Genomic DNA, 9,317 nt, shown 5'->3' with positions numbered 1-9,317 from the left:
GAGTAATTTTTGATTCATTGAAGCATGACAACCAAACTAACCTTCAACAACCCTACCATAAAACATTTTAAGGCATTTTAGTAGGTAAACAACTTCTCCAAACAGTTAAAAATCCATTAGGAGAAACCACTGTCCCGAACTGGGTTGTGTTTCCCATAAAACGACGTAACTCACTGCTGAACCACTGTAGTAAGATTCATCATTGAAGAAATTAAATAGCTAGTAATGACTGTTTCCTGAAACCATAGTAACTATGTGGTACATCCATCGTTCGAACAATATAGAGCTGTCGTTAATGACGTTACACAGGGGGTGGAGTAATAACTTCCACGAAAATTCAATTATCTAATTTACAAGTATACCAGAAAGCCATTTAATGCGTGAAAGTTCTGAAGATATGAAAACAACATACACTGTATTATGTGACAGATGATTTATGCTGCAGTAGGAGGGTTTCCTTCTACAGCAGACTTCGGGTTCCGCCGACACACTTCAAAAACCTATAAACGGCACTTATTTGTCAACATAAACAAATAAATGCTGTGTTCTCTAGCAGAAATCGTGTGAGATATATTGCTGTCTCTTAACAGCCTTTTATCCCTTAAATGACTGCATTCACGTTTACATGACGTTTAAGAATGTAAAACCCCAGAATAAATAATTTTCTTTAATGCATGTAAACATGGTCAAAGTCTTGACAGAAATGGAAGCCTAAGCGATAATTCTCGTAGAGGACTATAAACATTACGTCATCCATTCATTCAATTCTGGCATCTCATCCAATCATGATCTAGCCTATGCATTATAAGATACCACAGCTTTCTCTCATTGTTCGTTACGGTGCATTGCTTTTACCCACCGCCACCCCAGCACCACAAATTTAGGTCCAGTCCTGCTGTAAGGAGTAAGCTCCTCTCCCCTGCCATAAATGCCTTCCTGCAGGATCTGATGGTTTGAGCGAGAATCCTGATGCTGAACCGTAGGACAGGGCTTACACCAAGGGAAACTAATCTATCACTAACTTATGTTATTCCATTCTATCGAGTTCTCTGAGGGAATGAAATACTGTATATGAATAAAAGATATAGAATCCTCAGTGCAGTCAAATAATGTCCAAACAGCACACAAACAAGAAACTACTCTAACCACAGGTAAAGAGCTGTAGTTCCAACCATACAACTTTGCAATGCTGTTTGCAAATGTTCGTTGGAACTACTGTTTCAGGAAACACCAAAACAAATAATCCCCAATTTGGAATGCCCAATTCCCAATGCACTCTAAGTCCTCGTGGTGGCGTAGTGACTCGACTCAATCCGGGTGGCAGAGGACGAATCTCAGTTGCCTCCACGTCTGAGACATCAATCCACGCATCTTATCACGTGGCTTGTTGAGCGCATTACCGTTGGGATGTAGCGCCTGTGGAGGCCCACGCTATTCCACGGGGCATCCATGCACAACTCACCACGTGCCCCACCGAGAACCACATTATAGCGACCACGAGTAGGTTAACCCAACGTGACTCTACCCACCCTAGCAACCGGGCCAATTGGTTGCTTAAGAAGCCTCACTCAGCACGCCCTGGATTTGAACTTGCGACTCCAGGTGTGGTACTCTGTGTCTTTACTTGCTGAGCTACCCCGGCCCCCCGTAATGCATATGTTAACAAGAGGAGCAGCTTTCTCTGGCTGAGTTTTCCTCCTGACACATCTCTCGCATGTTAATATTTTCCGCTCTACATCCAAGGACATTTTTGGTTAGTAGAATCTTGACCTAACAAGATTAAGCGTACGCTCAATGCCTAAAAGACCCATGTCATCGTGGATGTTCTGGACTATTAGTTGCACCACTTCTGGAAGTACAAGCTGAAATACTGTCTGGCCTTCACACATACGTGCCCTGTACAACAGTTTGCCCTTCATCTGAAGACAATTCCACTCCTTCAGAATAAATTGAAGATTAGGATTGTCAACCTTGAAATTTCCCGGCAACTTTTGCCCAGATTCCAAGAGATTGAGTACATGACTAATGATAGGATCCTTTCTCTGTAATCTCCTGAGGTCTGCTTCACTGTACTTTGGTAAGGGTGAGGACTTGATGAAATACCAAACTCAATTTCTTGTTCTTCAAAGTTAGCAGGAACAGCTGTGGACTGAATTGCTAGGGACTCTACATAGCCGAGGCAAGGAGAATGGGTACAATCTTGGCTAACAATATGTCTTTGACATGTCGCTTGAATTGTCTCCTCAGTAATATTGCTTAATGGGCTTGAGGATGCTAAGAGGTGTGAAGTGAACCGTTTGATCTGGCTCTCTTCTTCTGATGCAAAATCATCTTCCAATGTATCATGGGGCCTTCGTGATAACCCATCAGCATCCATGTTATGCCTACCCGCTCTGTACTTTATGTCAAAGGTGAACGTGGATAAAGTAGCTAATAACTTGCAGCATCCAGTTTGGCCGTGGTGAGCAGGTAAGCCAACAGGTTGTTGTCAGTAATAACGGTGAAGTGAGTGCCATATAGATAATCATGGATCTTTTCTACAATAGCCCATTTAAGTACTAAGAATTCAAGTTTTTGAGCTGGGCATTTTGCTTCTCTACGAGTTAACCCTCGGCTTGCGTATGCGATGATGTGGGGCAGTCCATTCTGTTCTTGATACAACGCAGATCCCAGATCAGTCATGCTAGCGTCTGTACGCAGAGTGTATGGTAATTTAGAATCTGCGAGCCCAAGAACAAGAGCAGAGGTTAACTTTGCAATGATCTCTTCAAATGCATGCTGACAAGCAGCACTCCAACGTTCTGCAAAAGGATCTTTGGTGTTCCAATACCTGCTATCTTTAACTCTGGACCTACTTCCTTTCCGATGAGGTGGGTAACCAGCTGTGAGGTTGGTAAGTGGTTTGACTATTTTTTTAGTAGTCTTTTATGAAGCGCCGGTAATACCTGGAAAATCAGAGGAATGATCTGAGTTCTATTAAGTTCTGGGGTCTCGGGCAGGATTTGTCAATTTGTCAATTTTGTCAATTGACAACTTCAGTTCATACTCTCTGAGTTGGTCAAGCACATGAAGGAGTCTTGTCTCATGCTCCTCCAATGTATCAAAGTAGACAATCAAATCATCCAGGAAAACGAGGACTTCTTTTAGGTGTATGTCACCCATGCACTTTTCCATCAGATGTTGGAAGGTACTTGGAGCGTTTGTGACCCCTTGCGGCATATGGTTATATTTCCAGAAACCTAAGGGGCATACAAACGCGGTCTTGGGCTTGTCTGCTTCTTCCATCACAACTTGGTAATATCCAGATTTTATATCCATCACAGAACCACTGCGAGCCTGCAAGTGCAGAAAACAACTCCTCCAGTTTGTAGTGCATAAGCATCTCGTATGGTTTGCATATTCCATTTTCTGTAGTCTACACATAGACGTACATCACCATTCTTTTTATGAACTACAAATATGAGCGAGGCAAAAGGAGACTCAGACTCTCTGATTATGCCTGCATTAACAAGGGTTTACAAATACCTTTTCACTGCCTCATAATCTTGTGGGTGAATTGGCCGTGCTCGCTCTTTGAAAGGTGTCTCATCTTTTAACTTGATATGATGCATTATCTTAGTTGCATGACCAAAGTCAAGATCATGATGGGAAAACACATCAGAGAAAGAATACAACTTCTGCAAAATGCATCTCTTCCACTCCTCAGGTAATGGAGACTGTCCAAAATAGAAATTAGCATTCTGAGTTCTTACTTGTTGACTGGAACAGCATTCAGATGTCACCTTTCCACAAGGGTCTGAATCAGCTGATGTGGAACACTAAGTTCAGCTAAGACACAGTACTGGGAAGTGTAATTTAATGATCGGTTTCATTCCTTATAAAGACTGACACTTTAAACGGACTAGTCTTTGGTAGAGTCATCAGACAGTTATCCACAATCACCCTACCAGGCAGAACAGACTCTGATGGTTGCTATAATAAAGCCCATCACTCTCACCCACGAGAGTAGTGTCACATTTTTGTGTTTCTGCAACAGCCAGTTACATTACCAGCTGCCAGATTCAAATCAGCATTCGTGCCGACACAGGCTGCGCTGGTCAAATGTCTGTTATTTATATTCGCTCAAACAGTTACTCATACGGTCTTTTAAACCACAGAATAAGTTTATATTATATACATACATCCAACATCCAAAGTACCATGATAAAAAGTTTACAGCTCTTATACGCACAGTCAATACATCAAACGCGATCTTCCACCAATGTGTGCTGCCATTTGTTTACATTAGAAGTGGTTGTCATTCATCAAACAAACAGCTACTCAGAGTCTTTTCAAGCACATAATATGTTTATTTTATGTAACAAACAGCTAAATTGTCACGAAGTACCACGATAACAGTTCACAGCTTGTGTGTATATATATATATATATATATATATATATATATATATATATATATATATACACACAGCCATCATATAAACGTGATCTTCCCATGCACGCAGTCACGTCTACTGATTAGAGTGCAGCTGCTGTTTTCATTAACACAAACAGTCTTTTCAGGCATATAATATGTTTGTTTTCTGAATTGTTTTCTGAATTATCACACTCTGGCTCATCCTTGGGAGCAATTTCCAAATTACAAACAATAGTACGCAAGTATAAGCACCATGGGACCGTGCAGCCATCATACCGCTCAGGAAGGAAACGCATTCTGTCTTCTGTCTTTAGTCTGGTGTGAAAATTGCAAATCAATCCCAGAACAACAGCAAAGGACCTTGTGAAGATGCTGGATGAAACAGGCAGACAAGTATCTGTATCCACAGTAAAACAAGTCCTATATCAAAATAAACTGAAAGGCTACTCAGCAGGGAAGAAGCCACTGCTCCAAAACCGCCATAAAAAGCCAGACTACAGTTTGCAAGTGCACATGGGGACAAAGGTCTTACTTAATGGAGAAATGTCCTCTGGTCTAATGAAACAAAAATTTAACTGTTTGGCCATAATGACCATCGCTATATTTGGAGGAAAAAGGGTGAGTCTTGCAAGCCAAGGAACACCATCCCAACCGTGAAGCATGGAGATGGCAGCATCATGTTGTGGGGGTGCTTTGGTGCAGGAGGGACTGGTGCATTTCACAAAATAGATGGCATCACGAGGAAGGAAAATTATGTGGATATATTTAAGCAACATCTCAAGACATCAGCCAGGAAGTTAAAGCTTGGTTGCAACTGGGTCTTCCAAATGGACAATGACCCCAAGAATACCTCCAAAGTTGTGGCAAAATGGCTTAAGAACAACATAGTCAAGGTATTGGAGTGGCTATCACAAAGCCCTGACCTCAATCCAATAGAAAATTTGTGGGCAGAACTGAAAAAGAGTGTGCGAGCAAGGAGGCCTACAAACCTGACTCTTTGTCTGGAAGAATGGGCCAAAATTCCAGCAACTTCTTGTGAGAAGCTTGTGGAAGGCTACCCAAAATGTATGACCCAAGTTAAACAATTTAAAGGCAATGCTACCAAATACTAACAAAGTGTATGTAAACTTCTGACCCACTGGGAATGTGATGAAAGAAATAAAAGCTGAAATAAATCATCCTCTCTACTATTATTCTGACATTTCACATTCTTAAAATAAAGTAGTGATCCTAACTGACCTAAGACAGGGAATGTTTTCTACAATTAAATGTCAAGAATTGAGAAAAACTGAGTTTAAATGTATTTGGCTAAGGTGTATGTAAACTTCTGAAATCAACCGTAGGTAAATGAATAATATATATATATATATATATATACATGGCTGTGAAAAAGTATTTGACACCCATCCTGATTTACTCTGTTTTTCTGTATATTTCATACTAAATTTCAAAAATTCAAACAAAATCAAACATAAAGCAAAGGCAATCTGAGTAAATACAAAATACAGTTTTTAAATGATAATGTTATTTATTGAAGCAAAAAAGTTATCCAAAACCAACTGGGCCTGTGTGAAAAAGTAATTGCCCCCTTAGTTACTAAATCCTCAAATCTATGAAACTGCATTCATAATAGGGTTCAGCTTGACTAGACATGCCCAGTCCTGATTATTGCCAGCCCTGTTTAATTAAATCAGCACCTAAATATAAATTTTTCAGCAGCATGAAGTTGGCTAAAAGGTCTCACCCAGTTGCCCACCATGCCAAGGTCGAAATAAATTCCAGAAATGATGAGGAAAAAGGTGATTGAAATACATCAGTCTAGGAAGGGTTACAAAGCTATTTCAAAGGCTCTGGGACTCCAAAGAACCACAGTGAGAGCCATTATCAACAAATGCAGAAAACTTGGCACAGTAGTGAACTTTCCCAGAAATGGCTGACCTTCCAAAATTCCTCCAAGAACATAGAAATGACTCATCCAGGAAGTCACAAAAAAGCCAAGGACAACATCCAAGGAACTGCAGGCCTCTCTCGCATCAATAAAGGTCACTGTTCATGACTCCACTATCAGGAAGACACTGGCCAAAAATGCCATCAAAGGAAGAGTGGCGAAGCGAAAACCTCTGCTAACCCAGAAGAACATTAGGCTAGTCTGAATTTTGCCAAAACACACCTTGATGATCCTCAAACTTTTTTTGAGAATGTTCTGTGGACTGAGTCGAAAGGGGAACTGTTTGGAAGACAAGGGTCCCATTACATCTGGCGTAAATCAAACACAGAATTCCACAAAAAAAAAAAAAAATAAAAAAAAAAAACATCATACCTACGGTCAAGCATGGTGGAGGTAGTGTGATGGTGTGGGGATGCTTTGCTGCTCAGGGCCAGAGCGACTTGCAATAATTGAGGGAAACTAGAATTTTCTGGTAGAAAACAGAATTCATAAGGAGAACGTCCGTGGTCTGAAGGTCATCAGTCCGTGAGTTGAAGCTCGAGCGCAACTGGATTATGCAGCAAGACAATTATCCAATAATAGGAGTAAATCCACCTTTTGAGTGGCCTACTCAAAGTTCTGTCTTGAATCTGATTGAGATGCTGTGGCATGACCTGAAACGGGCTGTTCATGCACAAAAACCCTCCAATAAGGCTCAACTAAAGCAGTTCTGCAAAGAAGAGTGGGTTAAAATTCCACCACAGCATTGTGAAAGACTGATCTCCAGTTATCGGAAGCGTTTGGATGCAGTTGTTGCTGCTAAAGGTGGCACAACCAGCTATTAAGTTCAAGGGGGCAGTTATTTTTTATATGGGTGATATAGGTGTAGGATAACTTTTCTGTTTCAATAAAAAATATATACACTGGCGGCCAAAATTTTGGAATAATGTACAGATATTGCTCTTATGGAAAGAAATTGGTACTTTTATTTACCAAAGTTCAAAATCAAATCAAATCAAATCACTTTATTGTCACACAGCCATATACACAAGTGCAATGGTGTGTGAAATTCTTGGGTGCAGTTCCGATCAACATAGCAGTCGTGACAGTGATGAGACATACGCCAATCTACAATAAACATCAAATTAACACAGCACAATTTAAACATCTGTTATACATAATTAAACTCGACTTAAAACATCAAAATAACACAACACAATTTAAACATCTGTTATACATAATTACACAACTTAAAACATCAAATTAACACAACACAATTTAAACATCTGTTATACACAATTACACTCAACAATATACAATAATAACATACATTGCACAGTATACAATATGCTGTTTTTGTTTTTTTTTTTTGTTTTTTTTGTTTTTTACTATATAGATACTATATAGATACACATTATTCAATAAAAATTAAAATATATATGAAAAAAGTATATATATAGAATGTACAGTATTGTACTGTATTGACATTCAGGCTGTCGGTTGATAGTCAGTTGTTAAGAGAGACATAATATAATGACAGTAATATAATTTATGACAGTCCGGTGTGAGATAAAAGAGTAATAAAGTGCAGGGCTGATGTATTTTGATCGTGGGAGATCAAGAGTTCAGAAGTCTGATTGCTTGGGGGAAGAAGCTATCATGGAGTCGGCTGGTGCGGGTCCTGTTGCTGCGATACCGCCTACCTGATGGTAGCAGTGAGAACAGCCTATGGCTCGGGTGGCTGGAGTCTCTGATGATCCTCCGAGCTTTTTTCACACACCGCCTTGTATATATTTCCTGGAGGGAGGGAAGCTCACCTCCGATGATGTGTTTGGCAGTTCGCACCACCCTTTGCAGTGCTTTGCGGTTGTGGGCAGTGCTATTGCCGTACCAGGCGGAGATACAGCCAGTCAGGATGCTCTCCACAGTGCAGGTGTAGAACCGTGTGAGGATGTGGCGGTTCATTCCAAACTTCCTCAGCCGTCTCAGGAAGAAGAGGCGCTGATGAGCCTTCTTCACAACGACTTCAGTGTGGACGGACCATGTGAGTTCCTCAGTGATGTGGACACCCAGGAACTTGAAGCTGCTGACTCTCTCCACTGGTGCTCCATTGATGGTGATTGGACTGTGTTCTCTGTCTTTTCTCCTGAAGTCCACCACAAGCTCCTTTGTCTTACTGACGTTGAGGGAGAGGTTGTGCTCCTGACACCAGTGTGTCAGAGTGTGCACCTCCTCTCTGTAGGCTGTTTCATCATTGTCAGTGATCAGACCTACCACCGTCGTGTCATCAGCAAACTTAATGATGGCATTGGAGTTATGTGTTGCCACACAGTCATGTGTGTACAGGGAATACAGTAGTGGGCTGAGAACACAGCCCTGCGGGGCTCCAGTGTTGAGGGTCAGTGATGAGGAGATGTTGCTGCCTATTCTAACCACCTGGCGTCTGCTTGACAGGAAGTCCAGGATCCAGCTGCACAGCGAGCTGTTTAAGCCCAGAGCCCGGAGTTTCTCATCTAGCTTGGAGGGCACTATGGTGTTGAATGCTGAGCTGTAGTCTACAAACAGCATTCTCACATAAGTGTTCTTTTTTTCCAGGTGGGAGAGAGCAGTGTGTATTGTAGATGCAATGGCATCATCAGTGGAGCGGTTGTTACGGTAAGCAAACTGCAGCGGGTCAAGATTGAGTGGTAATACAGAGCAGATGTAATCTCTGATTAGTCTCTCAAAACATTTGCTGATGATGGGGGTCAGAGCAACAGGACGCCAGTCATTTAAACAAGTTATTTTCGATTGTTTTGGAACAGGCACAATGGTGGATGTTTTAAAGCATGTGGGGACTACAGACAAAGAGAGGGAAAGGTTGAAAATGTCCGTAAAAACACCAGCCAGCTGGTTCGCGCACGCTCTGATGACGCAGCCCGGAATGCCGTCTGGACCTGCGGCTTTGCGGATATTCACCCGTCGGAAGGATCGG

This window comes from Myxocyprinus asiaticus, chromosome 5 (genome assembly GCF_019703515.2).
Source record: "Myxocyprinus asiaticus isolate MX2 ecotype Aquarium Trade chromosome 5, UBuf_Myxa_2, whole genome shotgun sequence".
Lineage (NCBI taxonomy): Eukaryota > Metazoa > Chordata > Actinopteri > Cypriniformes > Catostomidae > Myxocyprinus > Myxocyprinus asiaticus.
This window is presented reverse-complemented; position numbering follows the sequence as displayed.